This window comes from Thermobia domestica, chromosome 2, assembly GCF_964235325.1.
Source record: "Thermobia domestica chromosome 2, izTheDome1.hap1.1, whole genome shotgun sequence".
In the NCBI taxonomy this organism is placed as follows: domain Eukaryota; kingdom Metazoa; phylum Arthropoda; class Insecta; order Zygentoma; family Lepismatidae; genus Thermobia; species Thermobia domestica.
The window spans coordinates 388,288,628-388,310,427 of NC_137455.1; the positions used below are offsets into that span (position 1 = coordinate 388,288,628).

Consider the following 21,800-nt stretch of genomic DNA (forward strand, 5'->3'; position numbering starts at 1 on the left):
AGGGGATAAATTAGGTCAAAAAACCCCGAAATTTGAATTTTTGGCAATTTTTTTGCCCATGAAAGGGAATGACATAGACACCCAATACTGATAGAAGTACATACTATGGTCCTAGGCTACCACACCAAATTTTTAGATTTGGCAATTTCCAAAATTTAAGGGGGATGGTCCTAGGTGCCCCTGCCAAAATTTAGGGGCGTGGGCCATGGTACCCCTACCAAAATCTAAAAGGGGTGATCCTATGTACCCCTAGGTTATTGACCCCGGGCCACGTAACCCACAAATGGGCGCCGGGCGCCCGGGGCGCAAAATTTTAGCGGCGGCGGGCGCCCCCTAGGTCATTGACCCCGGGCCACTTAACCCCAAAAAATGGGCGCCGGGCGCCCAGGGCGCAAAATTTTGGCGGCGGCGGCGGGCGCCACGCTCTAGGGGGCGGCAAAAATTGCCTCAAGTCCCGCGATTACTACTCCTAAACATTTACCAATTTGAGGATGTGATTTAATTGGTATCGACAACTCTAATTTTCTTAAAATTTTGTTTCATGTATTACTTCCCCTAGGTTCAACATGGTACATAACAATTAGATTTAGATTACGTAGCTAGAAGATTTCAAAAGCATTCTGTTGTTAAATTTTTGAAAATGATTTTATTTTAGCTAATCATAGCGCCCAAATTAGGAACAAAAGGTATCATAGTATTATAGACTTTGCTATTAATACTTATAATGAATTGAAACAACTCAGTCCTTTCCAATCCGATTCCAGAATTATAGCGTCTATCACAGTGATGCCCCCTCCCCTTATGTCCATGACGCACCCTCCCCAATTGTCTATCCATAGGTGTTCTTCCATGAAAAAAATCTTTTCGATTAATTTTTACACCCCCTCAAACATATTTGTATAGGTTTTTAATCCCCCAATATTTCAATGACGCAGTTTGCGTCATAGCCCCCCCTTGTGGGCACCCCTGTCTATCAGAAAAGCAGATGTCTATACAGTATAGTGGAAGTAAGAATATACGTAATATTCCTAATAATATCCTGTCTATACATAACTGGTAGAAGTACTGAAAATTGTAATACAAGACCCATAATAATGTAAGCAATAATATTATTTTCAGAAATAATAAGTACAGTCAGCCAAATACATTTAATGGCAATAGATTTTGTAATAATCGAAGTCGGATAGATGGCAGGAATTTTCATAGTAGAAGAAAAGCAAATAAATCGAAATCTACAAGTAATAATGCTCAAGACTGGCACGGTGCAATGTGGCCTAACTGACACAGTGTACAGGACTACTTTAACCTAATGTCTGTTGACACTGAACAGATTGAAAATCATGTCAACAACTAAAACTCAGTGTTGTAAACTGACACGTTTTAATTAATTAATGAAAATGCCCTCCGTGTCATACGAAAGCAAATGATAATGTAAAGTAAACTGGTACAAATAATTAAAACTTGGGTTTCTCAAACAGTGTTATCCAAAGTTAATTTAAATAACGTTAGATTTTTCTGATTAATTCTCAGTAAAATAATTCTGTTCCATATATAATTTTAAGGTGATACCAATTAGTGTATGTTTCATTTTCTTTGATTATCGTTACGATTTATTGTAATCTTTATTCTATTCTCCTTGACATATGAATTAAGCTTTGTGATTTTTTAACAACTGCGCCTGAACAAAAGAACATCGTTATATCGTAAGCAGCAATAACTATTAAGAAAAGAATTCTATTATGGACCGAAGATAAATAACTGAAGTGTCAAGTTTTGAATTTGTCCTGTATTTCTTCGACGCTTAAGTAAAATATAATTAATTATTATGAAATAAAGTATAATAAAATGAGATATTGAATTAAATATGTAAAAGTTAATGAATTTGTAATTCTATTATGTGAGGGCAGTTCAAAAACTACTGTAACTATTATATATGCATATGTCGTAAACTAATGTACTACGGTCCAGGATTCTTTCTTAAATTAAAAATAATTTAAGAATTTCCATGGTTCAGGAGCCATATACGACAACGTTGTAATATATTTCGTTAGTAATCAGGGCAGCAGTGCTATATTTACAGACATTAACCACAAGGTAGAAGAAGAAGAAGACAGAAATGTAACGAAACAAAGACAGTAATAATTGATCAAGATAATTTTTGTTAGTGTGTTGCTACGGTGATAATATTCGTTGTCAAGGAAATGTTTATAAGATATAGTTGTGTGAGACGCCATTCTAGTTAGACGTACAATTTTGAATTGTGAAGTAAAACGAGTTATTATCGTCAAATATAGTTTTGTGCATTTTAGTCTGATATATTTTTCTTCAAGTTACCTTTAATATGCGTAATAACTAAAATACATGTGAATATACGTACGAACTGAGGCATTGTGTGGTTATAGCTGTATGTAAGGAAAATCATTTTCTGTATCACTACGAGAGGGGGTTTGAGCCCTCTATCTACGCCACTGAAGTCATTAAAGGAAGGGGCCGTGGTGGCTCAGTAGTAGAGCGTTCACCTCTGGTGCTAGGGGTCTCGGGTTCAAACCCTGCTCCCGCCAAGTGAACTTTTTGGTGGACAAACACCGTGTGCGTGAGTTTTCTCGGGGTTCTCCCGTTTCCTCCCACTTTCTTCATTCCACCATTTCATTCATCTCTCATCATCACCGTCTCCTTTAGCCTAACCGGGATAATCGTGGTACGTAAAAAGCAAAAATGCCAAATGTCATTAAAGGAAGTCTCGCCATTTTCCTTCAGTATGTTACAGATTCTTTTGACGACTCCAGAATTAATTGTCCAATTGAAGTAGGCCTACAGATTTTGTTGAAATAGAGTTATAGCATCCCTAACGGAAGGTAAAGTGTGCTGATTATTGCTTCAGTAGTTGAAAAGTTATTGACAAAAGAATAGGCATGCAGTTTTGGTAACGAGTATACAATAAAGTTGACTTGAGTAAATTCAGAGCAATAACTAATCTAAAAAAGACGTAATTGTTTGAATAATAATAATAATAATAATAATAATAATAATAATAATAATAATAATAATAATAATAATAATAATAATAATAATAATAATAATAATAAACTTCTCAGTAGCTGAAAGATTAGCATTTCCAGGATTCATGTGTTTAGCCGGGTTTCGGTTCATATTGCACATTTTAGCATCCAGACCTATGTAGGCATAATAAAACATGAACACATAAACAACTATCTAGTTGATCCTACAACATATTCGTGAAACTTTATATTGTCCTTACGAGCTCAAAACTTCCGGTATTAGAAATAGTGTTCAGAGTAGTTGTTCATATGCATGAATCATACTAAGTATTTTGTTGACACTTTTAATCGAATTTCAAGAGTTAGCAATCCATTATTGATGTTAAATGTTCACAAATTTTGTAAATAATTCTTCGCGAGAGGCATTGAATATTGTGTGAAATGTATTCAGTCTTAAAATGTAATAGTATACGGCCCGTAATTTACACAGTTTGTATTTTCTCCCAATGGGGCTCACTTGTCTGCTGCATCTGCGGCGCTATGTAGTATTTACTTGTCACTAATTGCAAAGATTCATGGGAGTTTAACATGCAGTTCCTGGTGTCGAGGGTTATCGCTGGGAATTCTGGGAGTGGGAAGGAACCATATTTTTCCAACATTACGTATGCGTAATAATTGTGGAGGGAAAGATATGGGAGGTTTATGTGGATTGTGCTCTTGTTTTTAGCGTTTTATTGAAGCGTAATAAATTGTTTACAATTTCAATGGGTAAAGTGTTCGTCTTAATAGTGCTACGCGGGAAGGAATATGGAGAGAAATATAAGTTAAATCGCGCAGGTGTTGCGTATTCCGAACTGCAGTGTTGATGACATTGACACCAGCGAGCATTGGATTTGGAGAAATACCTGTGAACCCCTTTTACATTGTAATGTTATTAATTGGATACCTTTCGGGACGTACCTTTACCATATTTTATGCGACATGCAGGTAAGTTCTATATTGATTTTAGTGCAAAATAATAATGTTCATGTGAATGTTGATATACATACGAATTATATTTGGGAAAATATTGCGAGATGATGTGTATATGAGATAGATGGATGTATATTATGGAGAGTTAATTGAATCTCCAACATTCCCCATCCTCCATATTTCGTAATAGAAAAAAAAAAAAAGATCATAAGAGAGAATATTGGAAAGCGCATCTATTGTAAAAGAGATACAAAAGAAGTTAGAAACTAAAATTATAGGTGAAAAAGTGTTTATAAAAACTGACAGCATAAATAATATGATTCTGGTAAGATGCAGATGCATTATTCTGCTTATGTATTCATATATTCCACAGAAGACTATCAAGATATAAGATCCAGTTAATATTATACCCTTTTTAATATTTTGTTGTACGAAATACGATCAGAAATATTAGAATATGTTATTTCACATGTATAATTATGTGGACTCCCGTGAGAAGTCAATACAAATGATAATATATTTGGAAATAAGTTTTTAAAACCATTTTAAAAATGGGATACCAGAAGATTAACGACAATAAACACATATCATGGTATATTACATGTAATTTTCACCGAGATTTTATAATTACATAAATAAAACTTGATATTCCATCCATGTTTCATTTAATTTACACTGACTTTCGAAGTCAGTTGCATGAGTAATGTACACTAGAAATTAGATTTTCATGATAATTCTAATTATGGGGTTGGGGAAGGAAAGAATTTTTCCGAGTAGAGCAAGATAGGGATAATAGGGTAGGGATAGGAAAGAGTTAGCTTAAGGTTACGGAAGTTTTGACCCATTTTCATAAAATTAATAAAGTGTAATTTCTTGTTTCTGAGTGATTATACCAGCTGGAGCGGTCTTCGTAAAGTTAACACTAGATATGTATTGCCCCCTCCCACCGGCAGTTAGAATTAATCCGATTTCCAAAGAACAGAGAGATTAGGATTTGTTTCCATGTAGAGCCCAGGTGGGCTTCAAGTTTTCTTTGAAACGTCAATTGGAATAAAATGAAACACGGATGGAACATCGAGAGTTTTATTTTATTTTTTTTAAATATGATGCCTTGTTGATGGCAAATTTATATTCAGAGACGTAAAAATCTGTTCACCAAAACAACCGGAATTTTCACTTTTTTATGGCTTTTTTTATTCAAGTAACCCCCCCCCCGTACAATTAAGAAAGGGCGTTTACAACATTCAGTACTCGAGTCCTATGTTCAATATGGGCCAGACTGTCTTCGTTAGTTTTCAGATTTAGCATTTTTTCATTGGTTGCCAGCAAGTTATGCAACCCACCATATCACAAGTGTCGTTTTGGTTGCCTAACCATCTTATCAAATTACTGTAAGTTAACTTGTCGATATGTGTTTTACTGGTTGGCAGGTAAGGAAAAGCTATCATAAAGTAAACAGCATACGGAACTGTTATTAAACAGATTGCTTACATCTCATTCTTAGGGTAACACTTGTTTTGAGTTAGACTAGAACCTAATATGAAATTAATTTACAAAATTAAAGTCATAAACTGCTGTTTGAAACATTGTTAAAACCTCTTTATTCACAGAACCCAATTTTTCTTTACTACTGTATTATGCCAAAATGTTTAAAATGGTTGAAGTTGCAGGAAGCGTTTTAAATATTCACTCTCCGGAATTTTAACTACCTCAGTAATATTGTTATAAAAAATTTTAAATGATAATTTCATTTTACGAAATGCACTACATTTTCAGAACAGTTATCCCTGCCACTATTAAATTTAAACGTCCTTGCCATTGAACGTGAAACTAATATAACCTTCCCCACTGGTCTAGTAGCTAGCTTGTGTGTCTTTGATGCATGGGTACTGGGTTTGATTTCCCTTTGAGAGAGCCTTAACAATTTGAATATTTTACCTCGGTTCAGATTCTACTATAAACTGTAGGTTCACGTCTTCGGTTCTAAACTTCACTAAACAAAACGTTAACTCTAAAACTCTACAGACAATATATTGGAACTGGAAAACCCAATTCGTCCACCGATTTACTCTCTTCTTCCTATCGAATAATCAACTTTGTTTCATTCTTGAATTTGTTTTCTTCAGAATGCAGTAATTCAATACCTTTTGGTGTTACATTAATAATAATAATAATAATAATAATAATAATAATAATAATAATAATAATAATAATAATAATAATAATAATAAACAGATCGATGTAAGAAAAGTAGCAGATCAGCATTATAGAGATTGCAGTGATATTTTATATTCTGACCGCTATCATCATGTGTAGAACAACCAGAAAACTGGTTTGGGAACCAGTTTCAAAATTACAGGCTCCCCACAGTTCTCAAAATTTACCAAAAATTGCGTATGTGACATTTATTTGATTGGAATTCAACTGACTTGAAGGACCGAGAACATTGGTTAAGGAGTTATTTTAAAGCTTATAAAGGAGCTTTCAAGTGTATGGAATTTTTTTTTCGAAAAAATTAAAGTGCTGAATTTAATTTTCTCAAAAAGCCGTGTTTTGAAAATTTTCAAAAAATTATAAAAATATTCTGACTTGTGAATATATCCCCAAAAATTTTATTTCGGCATCCGCATGGGATCATTTGATACAAGGATGGAGTTGAAAATGGCTTTAATTTACTTTCTTGTAAAAAAAAAAAAAAACCTTAGTAAATAAAAGTTATAACATGCCAGAGTGTCAGAAAAGAAAATTGGCCAGGTTTTTATTTATACTTGGGAGTTCAAATCTGTAGATATTGGTTACAACATAATTCGAAATGAACTTGAAATTTTTTTTTCTTTTTTTTTTTTCCTCCTCGATTTTCACTATATCTTTGACAGGCAAGTTGTATTAGTCACATGTTGGGACAAGTTATATAGTCAGTATTCGTTGCTTTGGGGGTCACATGTTTCACATTATACAGTACATTTCACGTTATACAGCGAATTGAGAGAACACTTAGCTTCCCAGTATATTCGAAAGTGGAGATGCGCCAGCTGAATACAGAAAGTTCACTTCATCTTTCTCCAAAACACACCAGCCATTATATATCTTTCCACTGCCAGTTTGTCGAATTTGGTGAATGTCTGTTCGAACAAACTTTGGCAATACAAACATACCTCGACGGAAATTTGAGAGCTTAAGTTGCAGGGATGAACGAGTAAAATTTTTGTGTTCCAGGAATTATGTGCTTTTTTGAAGCGATCTTCTAGGAATATTGCTAATTCTATGAGTTCTTGACTGAGGAATGTAAAATGCACTCCAATAAAGTTTGCCGCTGCCCAGTCAAAAATCTACTGGGCTGCTAATGTCTTGACTGTACCACTAACCCCTTTCCATGAGCTGTTGCAGCAAAACGCTATTCAGCCTATTAAGCCTCTGTGCCCAAGAGAACTTTATATAAATTTTAAAAAGTTCTTTTTGATGTTGCACTGAGCACTAGTTCCATCAGAATAGTAGTAGGCTTGTGTCTTGTTTTGGTTTCTCAAAGAAGACAATAAATTGCTGCTGGAATTAGCATACAACTATAATGTTGTGTTCGAGACACTTGAAAATTACTATATAGCTGATATACCTGTGATCAAAGTAATTTGGTAGAAAGTTACGTTAATTTACAACCTGACGTGCCTTTCACAGGAGTAATCAGTGTTTGAATAAAATTTGTAAACATAGTGACCTAGAATGTAGAAATTAGTATAAAAATATGGGTAGGTCTTCCAATCCACACAAATATCATTGGAAATAAAAATATTACAAAGCATTGAAAAACTAAAACGGGAAAGATATTTTCTAATTTACTTTGAAATGATTTTCTAGTCTACAATCATTAAGTTCAATGTTGCACAATGTGAAATGATCACCACTCCGTAGAATCTCCCGTACTTCCTGATAGTAAATGATTTTCCACAGTAACTGAGTTCAGTGTTGCACGATGTGAGAGAATCACCATTCCGTGTCCCCCTTATTTCTTGATCTTAAAAATCTATATACCTTAACCAATTTCACAGCTTTTTCCACCCCAAGCCTGTTTCTCATCTTATTCCATATCAATCCGAAAGTGCTCGGGAAATTTTCATAATTGGACGCACAAAGTATCGAAAGTAAACTTCAACAATAAAACCATTTATTTTACGCTGGAAGATATTTATTTCATAAGACATTTTGAAACATATATTTTATAAAACATGAATTATATCTTTGATTTAAATTAATATATTTGGTATCAATATTTGACGAACGTCACTGAGGTGAAGCTCCTGGGATGACGATCTACATTTGTTCATTTGTCTGCCTGTATCACACATACTACAGGACGCAATTTTTGGTCTTTTAAATTAAAAGTTTCAGAGTAGAAACACGAGACACTGTAAATTTGCTGTATATATTTTGCCGCCGATCCAACGTAAATTTCATAAAAGGCTGCCATTTCTCAAAATAGCAGGTATCCATACTGCAGAGTGCAATTTTCAGATTGAAATTTTGAGGATGGAAGCACGAGACATTCTAAATTTGCTGTATAGATTTTCTCGGCAATCCAATGTAAAATTTCAAAATGGTGGCCATTTTTTCGAAACAGAAGTGAATAGAAATTGTTGCAAATTGTGACAATGACAGTCTTGAAATATAAATCATATTTTGACACTTTTACCCCAAAGAGATTGAAATATTTCGAAAAAAGGCTATATGGGTCCAGGCGTTTTTTTTTTAAAGGGTTTTTTCAAAACCTAGGAGTAGTGGCATATGTGTAGCCTCCACCGTTGTACTTAACAGTAATATATACAAATCTTAAAATTCCGGTGAAGGGAAAAGCATGAAATATACCGGTTCTCTGCAAGAACGCAATTGCAGAATCTTGATGTATGTTCAAGGTAACGGCAAAAAATGTACAACGAATGATTGGAAAAATCACAATTGTCTGCATCTGATCTGAAACTGGACTAAGCACAAGCTTTCAATATGATCTGAAGTGTTTTTCAGATGTACGAGATCGGCCGTGAAGTCAATAAAGGACCCAAGGAACATTGTATATTATCCTAGCGTTGTTTAGGAGTGAATATCATCGTCCTCTTTCAGAGAATGTTGGGTGTTGTGTGTTGTGCACATATAGCACTATATTATGGTATTTGTGTTATCAAAGATATTTACAAACACTAGGTCCTTCTTTACTTCCACGAGCCTCCTACATCATGAATGCTGACGTTTCTCATTTGTCTGAAAATGGAGAAAACTTTGACGACGGCTCGAACTAATTACTGCGTAGGTTTTCACATAGTTTATTTGGTTACCGTAAACTGGGTATACTTTGGCCTGAAGGAGGAGAAATATTTGATTTCTTTCTACATAGTTATTATGGTTTCTATCAGTAAGAAAAGTTGTGGATCGAAGTATTACAACATTGACAACACATGAATATTGACGCTAGGGATTTGTTTCCAGAACGTGGGAAGCAAAATGCTAGCAATTGTTAGCAAGTAAACATTTATCATATTTGAAGTTCCACAGCTTTCGTTAATTGCATTAAAGTGACATATCCTGAATGCACAAGTAAGTAGAATATAAAAACATGTTCATTAGCGAATATTAGTAAGCTAACGCCTTAAATGTTCGTTCAATTACCCAGAAACTAATAAGCGTTTAATTGCGTGGGGTAACATTGGTCAATATTTTTTGTGTTGGTAATGAACCAATATTAAGATGAAATGGTGTACAAATGGTGCAGTGTAGTAAGGAAGATTAACCCACCACTAGCTTCTAAAAGAGGATATTATACAGTGCCTGAATTGCAAGAATTTTCTTCCTACAACTGAGCAGTATGGTACCGGTAAAGTACTCTACCGCAATGAAGAATATGGTGCTCTTATTTTCAGATGTTAAGTATTCATACACTTAGAAAGATTTTCATTGAATGATATTTTGGTTTGCCTCTAAATTGAACAAAATGATTTCACATCTATGTTTGTAATATCGGTATTTTAAGTTAAGTATTCAGAAATTTGTAGAGTTCTTTTATAAATGTTTCGTATCCACCCAAGTAGAATACAAATATTTTCATCAGACGATATTACTCGTTCTATTGAAATTGAGTAAAAACATTGATAATTTCACCAGTGTGTATATAATACCCTGTTCTTCTCTTCTGCTTCTTAAATACAGTGCTACAATAATACTTTCGTGCATTAATTAGTCATTTTGACAAATGGGCTAAAGTTACCCTAATCATGAAAAATCTTCATAGTATCAAAAAATTGGAATTATAATCATTATTCTTGGTCATACTGAGTCTACTGCTTTGAAAAGAAAGCCAAAGGTTTGCATTTTAACAAGGAGAAATGTCATTAAATTACCTCCCTAATCTTAGGAGATGTTAGAATGGGGATTTTTTTTTTTTAAAGGCCAAAATATACCCAGTTTACGGTATTGTACAAGCCACAGCGATTTTTTACGTTTTTGTGATCTGTTGCATTAAGAATGTTTCAGTGTATTCAGCTAGATAATTATAATTTTTTGGGTGTAATTTGTGCATATTTTTTTTATAGTAACGATTCTACTTTATATTACACAATTCATAATATTTTACTTCTTAGAGCCAAACACCTCCCTTATGGACCCTCATCCTTTCAACTTCCAACGTCAAACGGAAGTACTACAGTTATTAAGATTATTTTTATATTTACCAGTATGGATTTCTGTATGACTGCAAAGTCCAAAAATAATAATTTTAGTTTTTTTTTATTTATTTATTTATTTATTATAGTATTCCCAAATCCGATGGTAGACGTTTTTGTTCAGCAACACTCACTGATTCTGGTGTTGGTAGGGGTTTGCTTTAACTTACATTACTCAGATCTCTTGAACCCTAGATTGATGAAACAAAACTCATTTTATTCAGGAAAGAACTCTATATCTTATGTCCAGTATATATATTTAAATGGGTATGGTAAATAGTCCGAATCTACTTAAGCAGATGACATTTGCAATGTTCGAAGGAGAAGGGATGTAATCCCAGGGTTAGCTTACGCACCTTCTTGTAAAGCTCCCTAAATGTCAGGGTTGTCAAAAACCAGGGTTTTTATTGATTTAAACCCGGTTTTTTTTTTGGTTTAAACCAGGTATCTTTGGTTTAAATAATTTGCTCTATGTATTTATATCACATATGGACAGAAATAAGTTTGTTTTGCCTCGATGTTATTATACAACAACCAGGCTCTTCTGAAAGGGGTCACATAAGCTTAAAGCGGAACCCAAACCGCCGATTGGCTACAAGTGCGATACGTCTGCCGACTCACTCATGAAGAACTCCTGATAAAAAATATGTTGTACTGATCTTTACATGCTTGTTAATATAATTGTCAAGAGTCATTTCAGAAGGACAAAAAGATAAACAGTTGCACAAGTGAAACCATTATACAGAATTACATATGGACAATTTTAAAATACTGCAGGGTACAGAAGAACTAATTTAGTCCAAGTTAGTTCACTACAACTTTTATTAGTCCAAGTTAAAGAAATACAACGACTTAATTTGCATATCAACAAGAAAAATGAATAAAGATACGAATTACTTGAGTCCACTTTGGCTCTGACCTATTTGTACATAGATAACAAAGATAATTCTGATTTCAATAAATACCTCTCGTGGGGTTTGTATGACCCTCTCCCACACCAAATTACGGCATTTCGATGTATTTTGTCAATAGTAAACATTATTAAAACGAAACAATATTTAGAATTTTTATTTGATTGCAACTGCATAACAATAATAAATTATAAAAAAAATCACAAACGAAACATTCATAAACTTATTTAAAAAAAAAAAAAAAAGTTGCTTTTGTAGTATGATCTCTGAGTTAGGAATGGGGAATTTAGGTCTGAATATAATACTAATAATATACGGGAGTGAAACGTGATAACCCACATGTGTGTGTTTATCAAAATTTTACGAACATTTTTCGTTTTTTGGTTTAAACCATTTTATTTTTTAACCAGCTGGTTTAAACCAGCCAACCCTGCTAAATGTACTACCATATATGAAAGCAAAAAGTTAAAACTGAGAGTTGCTTCCATTAGAAGACGGAATATTTCAAAAACGGATATTCTAAAAATCAAAGGTTGTACACTTTTTTATCTTTATGCGGGCAAAGTTTAAAAATCTGAGATTTTGACAGGTAAACTCTCTATTGAGTATTGTACGGCTGTGCCTATATCATGTGTTAGATTTGCCTATAAGTCAAGTTACAGGGCATTAAGAATTACGCAAAAAAAAAAAAAAAAAAAAAAAATTATTAACTAAGAACAGCAAATGGGGGATGGACTACGTCTGTGATTTAATTGTAAATTGTTGTAAAGTTTAAAATGGGTTTGTTTAAGTAAATAGAAACGTTAATTGCAATCTTTCGACTATAATAGCGTTTTAATATTCTCCATTATTCCAACTTTGCCTGTTATATATATTTTAATTAAGTAATAAACGAATTGCTAAGCAAAGTAAATCAATCTTTATTATAAAACTAACGTTGTGTAACAGTTTCGCAAACTAAACACTTCAGTTTCATTACACACTGCGTGATATGTGATAAAGTCAAAGTTTTTAGTTGATACACGATTTTAATGTTATAAAAAGAAATTGCTTTGCTTAGCGATTAGTTATGACTAATGGTAATATTTCCAAACTCGTCTTTATCTTGTAATATATATATAATTATCAAGAGAGAAATCTTAGCCGTATAAGTCATTTCTTTCATATTTCAATAGTGGCGCAGTTGGTAGGGTCGCCAGTTGTTAGCATTTGCCTATTAATAATGTTATACATTGACTAGATCGTTCTCCAAAGATTTAGCTTTTGAGAACAATATCAAAGTCATAGTGCAAATGCTATACCTGTATTTGGAAACTGTGAGACGAGGCGTTTTCTTCATTTTATTCCTGTGTCAGAGGGAAACCTAAAATGCTTCATTACTTCATAATGTACAGAATATGAAATCCATTCCACTACAAAGGCTGTACAAATTACACTTCATTCAACAGAATCTACCGCATGTGTATATGATGGTGAGCGGTGCCTGGCAGATGCGAGTGACTTGGTGACGAACATTTTATTGCCCCGCAGGACAAGAACTACTTTTACGAAAAATGAGAAAGATCACACTTGGACACCCATGAACAATATTCTAAGGAAATTGGTCACTTTCAGCAGCGAAACTATATAAGACACAGTTCTACATCTTTTAACCCAGGAACCGAACCACATGAGCTTTCGTCGGGTATCGAATCCAAGGTTCCAGCTCCAAAGGCATGTACACTATCCACATAGTCACAAGTAAGCTTTTTAATTATTAAAAGCCCAACTTTTCATTATGTTTTCATTTTATATTATTTATTAATTATCCATTTATATTATAGTGAAGGGTCATATGAATTAAGGTGGCAATGGCGTCTTCATGGTTCACTTAAAAAATCTTAATCCCCGAGAAACGAAACACCGAGTTCCTTAATCGGCAGCATAACTGTTTATTCAGACACAATAGGAAAGGTATAGAAGGCAATTAACAAGAAGGTCCTTTTATCTTGAAGCACTTAAGTCCGAAGCGGTTTTAAAGATCCGCTTAAAAGAGGTACAAAACGTTGCCAAAAAATCATATTGATATCTGAAAATTTTATTTATGGGTCCGCCTGTTAACTACCGAGGAATGTGAAGTACCTGAATGGATCATTTTGTTTGATTCTATTACTAAACCGAAAAATCCGAGCTTGACCTATGCATAAAAGGAAATAACGAACTAGTGCAGACGATTTAATCTCCCCGAAATACAGATTTCAAGGAGTATCAGACACTGACAAATAAGAATGTTCTGTTATCTTTTCTTCCCTTTGCTGAATATTGTAGAAATCATCCCAGTTTGGACAAGTGAGTGTGAACGGGGTTCTTGTATGAATCTGATTCTAATACCAGCAAGAGCCATAGCGCATTTAAATACAGTGTCAAACCTATTGTTTATAAAACTGGTCGCACCTCTTCTAAGACTTTTTAAAGCTCATGACTTAGGTGGATTAATGGTTCCTGAAAGTGCGTCATCTGACAGATGATATTAAGAACAAGCAAAGAAAGCTTGAAGATTGCAGTCATCATATCCTCATACCAGATTGGAATTCGTTGTAAAACAGAAAATGTTCCCTCTGTTGTATGGAAAAAAGCCTGTTTTATTTCTTTTGTATATGATTATTTTATATGTATGTATGCTAAACACTAAATACATAATGTATAGCAGTACTTGTTAATTACTTGTATTTTTGTTGAAATAATAGTTACCGTTCTGTAATTGGTTATGCACCCTTGCACATATCGTTTACAAGCTTAAAGATTAAGTCAGACTAAATTAGCTGTAAAGGTAAATTGATCGTACTCCTAAACTATGTTTTTTTAAAGCTGCTGCTTTGAAAAGCTAAAAATCTTAAGAAGTGCTTGTACTGAATATCAGGGTTGGCTGGTTGTAACCAAGATGGTTTAAACAAACTTAAAACTGGTTTAAACCAAAAAAAAAAAAAAAAAAAAAAAATCGTAAAAGTGTAAGTGTTTGTAAAATCTTGATGAACACATATTTGTGGGTTATCGCGTGTCAGTCCCGTATATTGTTCGTATTATAGTCAGACCTAAATTCCCTATTCATTATTCAAAGAGATTATACTACAAAAGCAACTTTTTTTTTAAAAAAAAAAAAGTTTATGAATGTGTTTTTGTGATTTTTTATAGTTTATTATTATTGTTATGCAATTGCAATCAAAGAAAAATTCTAAATATTATTTCGTTTTAATAATGTTTACTACGAGGGTCACTACGAAAGTTTTGAGATACACGTTGTTATGGCACAGTATTTGAATTCCAACAACTGCGTTCGGTAGTGGTATCCAGAGCGAAGAAGCGAAGCAAGTTTCAGCTCGCCTCGCTTATCGGCGTGTCCGTATCACCTTCACTTGTTTGTTTATGTGAGCAGTATTCTGATGTCTAGAAAGGGAACATTTTCGGGCAATGAACCTTTACGATTTCAAAAGTGGTTTGAACGAGACACACAGCCTTAACCGTTTGCAGGGGGCATTTGGGGACCTTTCTCCTTCCCGTGCTACATTTTTTCGGTGGTTTGGTGAAATCAGAAGAGACCCGACATCGCTTAAAGATAAAGAGAGAGCTGGGCGTGCGTGTCAGATGAAAACATTGCCGCTGTGGAACAAATGATTCGAGAAAATCCTCGAACAACTTTCAAGGACATTGAATCTACAGTGAATATTGGATCGCCAGCAGTAACAAAAATTCTTCATGATCATCTTCGGCTCAGGAACGTTTCATCTCGTTGGGTGCCTCACACTTTGCAGAAGCGTATGCGTGTGGAATGGTGTGAAGAAATGCATGAAAAATTTGATGGAGGCAATTCTCGACGCGTCTCTGACATTGTTATTGGTGATGAAACTTGGATCTGTCAGTTTGACCCTGAAAATAAACGCCAGTCTACTATTTGGATCTTTCCAGACGAAAGTCCACCCACGAAAGTGAAGCGACCGCGAAGTGTGGGGAAGAAGATGGTCGCAACTTTCTTTTCCAAATCTGACCATGTTGCAACTGTTTCACTTGAAGAACAAAGGACTGTTACTGCTCAGTGGTACACCAGTGTTTGCCTAACAAAAGTGTTCCAGAAGCTTCGGGAACGGCGTCCAAGAACTGGATTGCGTGGGATCCTGCTTCATCATGACAACGCGTCCGCACACACAGCCAACATCACATTTCAGTTTTTATAATCGACTGAGGTCAAACTTATGACTCATCCGCCGTATAGCCCTGACCTAGCCCCATGTCATTTTTTCTGTTTCCCAGGATCAAAGATCGCATGCGTGGGAAGAGATTTTGCAGCCCTGAAGAAGCTGTAGTGGCTTACGAGAATGAACTTTCAACACTTGAAGAAAAAGACTGGCAACACTGCTTCCAAAAGTGGTTTTCGAGGATGCAAAACTGTGTACAGTGTAATGGTAAATACTTTGAGAAAATGTAAGTGTTAAATTTGATTTTAAGTATGTAAGTTATTCCACATCTCAAAACTTTCGTAGTGACTCCCGTATTGATAAAATACATTGAAATACCGTTTTCTTTGGGAGAAGGGTCATACAAACCCCACGAGAGGTATTTACTGAAATCAGAAGTGTCTTTGGTATCTATTTATGTATAAATGGGCCAAAGCCAAAGTGGACTCAAATAATTCTTATCTTTATTAACTTATTTTACTGATGTGCAAATTAAGTCGTATTTCTTTAACTTGGACTAATAAAAGTCGTAGTGAACTAACTTGGACTTAATTAGTTCTTCTCTACTCTACAGTATTTTGAAATTGTCCATATGTAATTCTGTATATTGGTTTCACTTGTGCAACTGTTTATCTTTTTGTCCTTCTCAAATTAATCTTGATAATTAGACAATTATATTAAAAGTATGTAAAGATCAGTACAACGTATCAGGAGTCCTTCGTGAGTGAGTCGGCAGACGTATCATGTTTGTGGCCAATTAGTCCCGGTTTCGAGTTCAAATGGAGGATAATTTGTTTCGAATGTAAGTCGAGAAACGGTTTGGAATCCGCTTTAAACTTGTGTGATCCCTTCCAACATAACCCGGTTGTTGCATAATAACACCAAGGTGAAACAAACTTATTTCTTTCCATATGTGATATAAATACATACAGCAAATTATTTAAATCAAAACTGGTTCAAAAAAGGTTTAAACCAAAAAACCTTTTTTTTTGTTTTTTTTTGTTTTTTCAATAAAAATCATGGTTTTTGCTAACCCTGCTGAATATATAGTGATCCTTGAAATTGGAGGAGGAAGTTATTTCCGTAATTTCTGAGGTTTCTTACGCTACTGTTTGTGAAAATTGGAACATCAAGAAAGAAATGTGTAGGAAATGAAATATAAGACCGATTCGTTGCTTGACTGCAATTTCAAAATTGTGCAGCATCTCTCTAACCTTGGAAAGCCAGTATATCGTGAAGCCTGCATGTGTTGCCCTTATACGTCACGATGTCGAATCAAATAAATGTTGGATATGCTCCTGAGGAATCGCTTACCTGTTTGTATGAGTCCAGAAGACCTTCTCAAGAACATTGCCAACCAACTACTTGCCTGATACCGTGTCAGCAATCATGGAGACCCATTTTCACACATTCTGAGATATGTGTGGCCAGACATTACACTGAAACATGGTATCCAGAGTTGTATGAAGAACGGGTATAAGCTCGACGTGTAGGACTCCCGTGATGTAGTGCGTAGCAGCAAAGATGACCTGTGGCTCTCTACATCACCACACCTGCCATTCGGGCGCTATGACACTCGGCAATTCTGCTGGCAGATCGCGTTCACGTTTATAGCGTGCAACACGTATGCAGTCATCACTACACTACAGATTAAGGAGGGATTCAAGTGAAAACATGACCGTCTGGCCTTTAACATGCTAGCAGCGACGATGTTCTGGCATTTATTGTATCCTAAGGTGGTTGTTTTAGTTCAGTGGAAGTGCCGCCTAGTTCAGCGTTCAGGAAGTAAGTCGGATCTTCAACACAAACAAATTTACACCTGCTACCGTACTCTGGCGTTGAGCTAATACTACTGGGGACAACGCAGTTTATTCTATCGGACAAGATTTCAGTCATATCGCGTGATCCCTACATGTGGTTCTCTTCTGATTGCTTTTACATATGCATACTGTGCACGTGCACCAGACCCACGTAGGAAAGCTATCTTGATCATGCTGCACCATTCGAAAGTAGTTATCAGTTTATTTTCCTTCCTTTGACATCAACGGGGGCTCAGTGCTAGAGCGCTTGTCTCTGGTGCGTAACATCGTTGGTGGACAACATCATGTTCATGGGTTTTCTTGATATTTTCCTTTCCTCCACATTCTCATTCCACCAGTTCTTCCATCATTCAGTTTCCTTAACCATCTGTCTTGCTTAGCCTTAAGGGCGATAAACTGTAAGATTCATTTCCATTTTCACGTCAACGAGGGATGATGATGACACTTGCCCACATATTTGCTGTTCTCTTGTATACGTTAGCGCTCCGTAAACCAGCTTCCTACAGTACGTGTTCGAGCGCTTAGTTGAGGGTCCTATTCTTCTTCTATCCCACTGAAAATGTAATATTGTCTAACCATACTCTGGGGTACAAATTCAAGAATTTGGACTACACATTTTCGTATTTCTTTGTTGGAAGTTTTAACAAACAGCAGTGTATTTTCAAATGCGTATATCATGATAGAAATGAAAGAAGTGTATCTGTGAGTAATATAATTTCTACTAGACTCCTAGATTTGGAAGACACCCTGAAAGATAACTCATTTGTTTAATTTTGAAATTATAACTCACTTAAAGGATTTCAGAGTAAATAGTTGAAGCTTGTAGAAAAATGCTTCTAATTTCTATAGGCCTACAGATACAAAACTGTGGTTTTCATTTCGTGCTCTTACGTCTCTTTATTCAAGATAATATTGTTTTCTTGCTCGTGAGTTTGAATTTATGCAGCCGGGAGTAAGTACAGGGATGGTAAAAAATATGGAAACACCTGAAAAATTGAACATTATCATTATTAATAGCGAGTAGGAGTACATTTGGCGTGCAGAACGGCTTGCAGTCGACTGGGACTGGAGACATACAGGTTGTGTATGGTTGTTAAAGGATGTTATACCATTCTTCCGCTGTAAGTTGTTGTAGAATCGATGGTGGTGGGTAATGTGCTCGCATCTTGGTCTTGAAAACTGACCACAAGGGTTCAGTGATACTGAAGTCTGGCTATTGTTGAGGCCATGTCAGATGTGACACTTCATCTTGAAACACGGTATTACCATCTGGAAATAAAGTGTGTACCATGGGATGCAGCTGATCACTCAGAATGCTTACGTAGTCCTTGGCCATGACGTCCATGCAGGATGATGATGGGTCCGGCAGATTACCAGGATATGTCTGCCCAAATCATCACAGAACCACCTCCATGCAGTTGTCAGTCTGTAATCGTACGCGTGTGCTTGCGTTCTGAACACGTGAACTCGGCCAGCAGTTGGAAACAATGTGAAGGAAGACTCATGCGACCAGATGACAGTCGTCCAATTTTTATGGGCGTTGCACCACTGTCTCCGTACAGCAGCATACTCAACATTCACGACTGGTTAGGGAATTGCAGTTCTGCCATAAATACCCTGCTTGTGGAGTTCTCTTCTGACTGTTTTGACGCTAACACGGTTTGTAATCACTATATTCAGGTCAGTCGTGACAATGATCTGCTTAGTCACAATCCTCCCAATTTACGTCTATCTTTGTCACGTAGCACACATTTGCGTTCACACTGGTGCGTCCGGAACACTCGTAGGCAGTCATGATCTTCGAGATTGAGCCTCTTGATACACCAAACATTTCCGCTCTTTTCGTCAGGGAAGCTCCCACAATTTGCCCTCTTTGAAACTTATCAGCTCAGACATAATTCACAATAACCTACTCGGACCGGTAGCTGAACTGTAACTGGCCCATCTGTTCGATTGGCCAGGTCGTATATCTTACTGTGTTGGTGACACAGCGACACCTACCATTCAGACGCAAATCGTGTTTGAAATTGCTACCTCTTTTATACCAGTTTTGTATATCTTTCAGCACTTGGGTAACATATTTGTTGCATTAGTCGTTCAATTTAGAAACTAATCCAGATAACCAGTCCTCTGTTGGATCATGGCCTTATAAGTACAATATAGTATAAATTATAGAGTTTACTACAGGAAATCATACTGACTATTCAATTAAAAAAGTCATAAAAGGTCAAAAAAAAAAAAGCGAAGAATGTTTCTTTATTGCATCGCTAGGTAAAGTATCGGAAAGGAATGTGATTTTAAGGATAATTTGAAAATGTGAAAATGTGATATGTTGTTCTATGTATTCGTGTTCAATGATTTTTTCGCATCGTGTATGCTGCATTGATTTTCGTATTCACTAGATTGCGGTAGAGCGCTATTGACAATGGCCTTGAGTAGGCATGGTAGCTGTGTTTAGATTGATCATTTATTCATTATGTAGAGTTTCGTGCGTGTGCTGTGTTCCCTGCAGTCGATACAATCGTTACGCTTTTGCTAGAGTGAAAAATGAATTGATGTATGTATGTATATCACTCTGACAGAAGCATGGCTTCAAAAATAGCCAATTCCTAACTCATTTCTCATTTGCTCTGTAACTTCTCTTGCCATGTATATCCAATTGATATGATGTAAATTGATTTTTGTAAAGATCGATACAGAAAAGTAGTAGGACATTTTATTAACATATTTGCTTTTATGTACAATTTTTAAGAGATAGGTTAAGTGAGCTTTAAAACTGGTTATTTACTTTGTAAATAGTTAATTGTAGTGAAGTTATTGGTTTGGATGTCAGAACGTGTGTTTGGAAATCAGTTCCACACAGGTACCAATATCTTCCACTAGCTTAAGTAAATGTTTCAGAAAAGTATCTGCTAACGTAGCAAGCAGTCGGATGGTTTATTGGTAAGCACATGCCAAATGCTGTACTTCAGAGTTCGTGGTTTGGTGCGGTAAACTTCTTTAGTTGAACTCCACAGAAAGAAGTTTCAAGGAATGAGGTGAGAACTGTGCTGACCACTCATGAGGACGACGACGACCCAACCTGATTTCCCAGTGCTCCAGTCGCCACGATACTTCTTGAACATTGTGCCCTCGCGTAGTGTAGTCGCTAACGTGTCAACTTCGGTGCGAGCGGTCCCGGGTTCGATTCTCAGTTGGGACGTTGCATAAGCCAACCGTTTTGAGAGTTTCCTCTTGGTTTTCCTCATCCACAAGAGGCAAATGCCGGGGTGGTGTCTGACATAAAGAGCCCAGCCTGCCGAGGACATCATCCCTCATACGCGATGGGATTTTAAAAAGCTATAGATGCCGGTAATATCCAGAAATGTAATTGGTAATCCTAATTGTTAAACAGTAGTGCGACTTCGAGGGAACGAAATGTACGCAATCTATAGAACACTTCGGATCACGTCGCAGCTTAGCCTGAAGCGGCCTGTCGTGGTGGTTTCATGTCACTGTTTTAACCAGTCGTTATGTTTTCGTTAGACTTGGATATGGAGGGAAGTCCACTTCAAGGAGTGCTTGCAGGACGCCCCGTTTCCATAAGTTTGGAATGACACTTGTTGATAATCGTGAGGCGAGCTGTAACATAAGGTCCGTGGACTTTTTTAGTCATCTCTACATCTGTACCAACACCTCCCCTTCACGCTGATGTAGTGAATATGGTTCTGGGTTTGATTCCCGGTGGATGAAAAGATTGACCGCATTGTGGAAGTTCGGATTTCACCTTAACTATAGGTCCATGTTTCGTACAGCCTTGGTGCTGGGAAGAGAGGCTAAAAGTTCAATAACAATCACAGCTACGCGGCGACTGAGTTCCCTCACGCGTTATTAAATGTTTCATTATCTTATGGTGTTGGAAGAGAAACATGATAATGTGGTTAAGAGTTCTGCATTTGTTCCTTGAAATTCCACTTATTATTATTATTATTATTATTATTATTATTATTATTATTATTATTATTATTATTATTATTATTATTATTATTATTATTATTATTTACAAAAGACAGAAACAATTTTCAATAGGCACTTTACTCCCATGCTTTACATTACAGCATTCAGAGGTATTTTTCAGAGTGAATAGTCTCGGTATATGACTTTCTGATATTCACTTATCAGCGTAAAGGGGTTTCCAAACTGCTGTGCA

The 21,800-nt window shown here is 35.8% G+C and overlaps 1 protein-coding gene across 2 annotated transcripts in view; it reads left to right on the forward strand.

Annotated features, from left to right (window-relative positions):
* The first annotated feature begins 3,573 nt into the window (after window positions 1-3,573).
* LOC145678911 (uncharacterized) overlaps window positions 3,574-21,800 on the forward strand; it is a 240,151-nt gene continuing 221,924 nt past the window's right edge. For both annotated transcript variants that reach the window (XM_081749518.1, XM_081749519.1), the window contains exon 1: window positions 3,574-3,986. The gene's annotated coding sequence lies outside the window, so the exon portion shown is untranslated. The remainder of the gene's footprint in view (window positions 3,987-21,800) is intronic.